We start from the raw sequence: 4,015 nt of genomic DNA on the forward strand, positions 1-4,015 counted from the left end.
TATATTATGATTTATATTTTACTATAATATATTTTTTATAAAAATATAATAATTAAAATATGTTATTGTATTTTATTTTAAAATAATAATTACACTATTTTGATAAATTTCAATTGTAAAATCTAAATATTTATTTCTATTTTATTATATTATTTTTAAGTAATGTATTAGTTAATTTTTGAAAATTAAAAAAAAATACAGCAAATCCAAAAACCAAAATCTAAATCTAAAAACCAAAAACCAAAAACCAAAAGCTGAAAACCAAAAACCAAAATCTAAAAACCAAAAGCTAAAATCTAAAAACCAAAAACTAAAACTAAAAACTACTGAAACAATCATCAATCATCACCTAAGTAACATTTTCTTAGTTTTTATGCTTAACAAAGAGGTATTTGCGATGTAAAGAAAGCAATAACTTTAACTGTTTTCCTTGATTGTGCGGAAAGCATTTCCTCTTCTATCTTTAGAAGTTCCAACATATCAATAGCCTGCAACAAAGCTTAATCATCAGAAGGAGCTATATCTTGTGATAGAACATACGATTCCAATAAATGATTTTTAGACAAACCTTACAAATAGCCCAATTAATCGTGGAGAGCAACACCTGCAAATAAAACATGCATTAGAGATCACATTACTTTTTTTTTTTAACTTCATCAATGAGAAGAAGCCCGAGTCCGATTCACATCCCATCTTCAAATAAGCAGTTGTTGATAGAGATTTTCATTTTAATTAGCAAATAATGATGAATAAACAACGACTTCTTGACAAATACTTACTTAAAAGCTGAATAGTATGAGTATTCCAAAACATACACGCAGAACTCACATCTTCAATTTGGGAAAGACCTGTGGATATTAAAATTAATAGAAATCAAATCATGATAGACATAGCAAGAGAAAGACACTGCTCTCGGAAAAACGGAAACCAAAATCTACAAAGAGAAAGAAGAACATGACGAAATGATTTATTTATATGCGTACCTTGAAGAGTGAGAGAAGGAACATCCATGAACCGGGCCCGACAGAAGCAACCACATTGAGGATATACAAAGCTTTGCCATTGAGGTTATTGATCCCCACGACTGCAATAACTCGACCGTGGAGTGATAGTCGGAAAATCTTTCAACGGATAGAAAGTGAGAAGAGGCGAGGCCTCTGGTAGTGCCAATACCTATAATCGAATGGAGATGATTAAATAAACTTATTTCTAGTTGAGCTAAGAGCATTGAAGATATTGGTTCAAACCAAAACGCTTGTGTTCATATATAGGCGGAGCTTCAATCGTTTAGTCTGAAAAAAGATGAAGCCAATTTATTGCCAGAAAGTGGAATTATACAAAGGTGGTCTGGAGGCTGTGAAATATGAAGAGACACGGTGGTTCTCCGCAAGTCGAGCATCGATAGGGAAGAAACGTAATAACTCTTGGACCAGACTGATAAAAGTTAAACCCATATAGTTTTTCAGTTGACACAAGCCCATTCAGAGAGAAACCGACTTTCAATTATGAGTAAAGAGATTGCCACGAGTCATAATTTGCTCCGGTCTAAAATTCTAATAGATGTGGTGGATGACTGTGGAGAAAGACAACTCTCCTTTATTATATATATATATATATATATAATATATATATATATATATATATACACTAGGGGTTTGTCCAGGTTACACCCGGAATTTTTATTCAACTTTCTATATCTTCTTACTTTTATTTGAATATAATATATATATATATATATATTTATATATATATATATATATATATATATATATTGGAATTGGTTTAAAATAAGTTGATATAAAAATTTAAAACTCTTTTTATGAAGTGTTTTATGCCTAATACAATTCAAATGTTAGAACTGTTTGTTGTGTGTTTTATTATATAAATTTTTTTATTTTTTAAAATTTTTTATTTAAATTATGAGATGATGGTATGAGTTAGAAATTAATTATACACATGCAATCTTGTTGAGAGCACCCTCTATAAACCAATTTTCTACTTGGTTTATATTTCAAATTAAATATATGTGGTCTAGCTAAATTTATAAAGCATGCAATCTTGGTTTGATATAAATATTAATCTTTTTATCAGTTTGACCCCAAAAAAATTACCTAGCTAGATTATTACATAGAAAAATTGTTAACATAATTATTGTTAGACCTATAATTAAAAATTAAAAATTAAAAATTCGACACTCATGATGAATCTCTTGACCTCTTTCTCTTAACTGTAACTAAATTTTGATCCGCGCAACCGTGCGGGTGTTTGTTTTCACTTTTCTATACATAAATTATTGTTTTAGAACATAAGTGGTATATATTTTTAACGTTAATCATATACTTAAATATTTATATAACTATTTCAAATACAATAATTTTATAATTTACATGTTATAATTAATCAATTGTTTAAAATGTATGTATTTGTCACTTCTTATTATATATTTATCTTACTGTATTTGCATTTACTTATTAAGCAAATTAATATATTCATGAGAAAATATATTTAAAATTTATTTTGTATTTACTTTATGCTAAATTCTGACCCGTTTTTCAAACCTCGATTTCTTTTTACCAATATTTTTATGCCTATTCATTTTAGATAATATATTATTGTATATACAAAAGTCTAAGATATATTAATTTTTAGACATGTATAATATAGTTTGTTAATTTTAAGTCGTTCTATCATCATATTATATTTTTAAAATAAATAGTTTATATTTATGAAAATAAAATTTATACATTTATCAATTGAATATAATTTTATCATATTTATTTTAGTATAATAATTTATTTATTTTTCATTTTATAAATTTTAACTTAAAATACATTAAGTTATTGTTAAAATATTTTTACACAGATTTATTAGAATTTTAAAATATAATATATAAATATATATTATATTTAAAATGAAAATATTTTATGATTAAAGTAGTTACAAAGATTTTATATTACTAACTTTAAGGAAATACATGTTAATTTTTATACATGTATTATATAGTTTGCTAATGTTAACTTATAACGTAGTAGATTTTATTTTTTAACATAAATATTTTATACTTAAGAAAATAAAATATATAAATTTATAAATTTAATACAATTTTATTATATTTAGCTCAACATAATAATTTTCTTTTAATATGATTGATTATGATTATATAATAGATAAAATATTAAAGAATTTTTTAGTTTTCATTTTATAAACGATAAATGGATATATTAATGTATAATAATATTTCGAACTAATTTCAAAATTAGTGAAAATATTTAAATATAATTTCGAAAATGAAGATCTTGTAAAAATCTTTTAAAACAGGTTTGTTAGAATTTTAAAATAAATATATTTATATTTAAAATAAAAAGATATCAAAAGATATTATGATTAAAGTATTTTAAAGATTATATGTATTATTAGTCTTAATAAAATACATTTAATAAGATTTATAAGTAGTGATCCAAATTAAAAAATCACACATTAAAGAAGTTATGACTTCTGTTTTAATATATAAGATTATTATGCATATGGAATGAAACTGTAATTATTATGCATATGGAATGAAACCAGAAGCAACGTTTGGTTATAATTTTTGTGATGGGTGTGTGATAATTCTGTAAAAATACAGGAAATGAAAAAAAAAAATTAACCTTAGTAATGGTATGGATACGGTGGTGGAAGGAGAGGTTTCACATTAACTGTATTAAAAAAGTGAGGGGATGCATAATCATGATAATTAAAGCAACCAAAACCAAATATGCAAAATATTTGAAGTATTCTAACCACGTTGCACGGAAGCTTCATCGGACGTCCGCTTCCCGCTTCGGAACCGGAATCGGAATCAGAACCTTGTGGAAGCTTACGGAATCTCGCTTCCAAAACGCTTCCAAAATATTCATTTTAAAAACAAGTTGGAAGCTTATGATTCTGTTTTGGAATTACGCTTCCGTTCTTTAAAAAAAAAATACAAAGTTGAATATCAATAAAAATATAATCGTAGTTATTAATTTCTGTAAAA

The 4,015-nt window shown here is 25.2% G+C and overlaps 1 protein-coding gene across 7 annotated transcripts in view; it reads right to left on the reverse strand.

Moving 5' to 3' along the window:
- The window catches only part of LOC106301326, a 7,241-nt gene that overhangs the window by 1,268 nt on the left and 1,958 nt on the right, over positions 1–4,015 (reverse strand). For 3 of the 7 annotated variants that reach the window (XR_001262192.1, XR_001262189.1, XR_001262190.1), the window contains exons 4-8: positions 1,248–1,292; positions 984–1,173; positions 780–848; positions 569–604; positions 468–488 (exon numbers count right to left, since the gene is read on the reverse strand). The gene's annotated coding sequence lies outside the window, so the exon portion shown is untranslated. Of the gene's footprint in view, positions 1–416; positions 489–568; positions 605–779; positions 849–983; positions 1,293–4,015 lie in introns of those variants that run through there. The other 4 variants (XR_001262193.1, XR_001262191.1, XR_001262187.1 and 1 more) reach the window with 4 other exon arrangements.

This window comes from Brassica oleracea, chromosome C7, assembly GCF_000695525.1.
Source record: "Brassica oleracea var. oleracea cultivar TO1000 chromosome C7, BOL, whole genome shotgun sequence".
NCBI lineage: Eukaryota > Viridiplantae > Streptophyta > Magnoliopsida > Brassicales > Brassicaceae > Brassica > Brassica oleracea.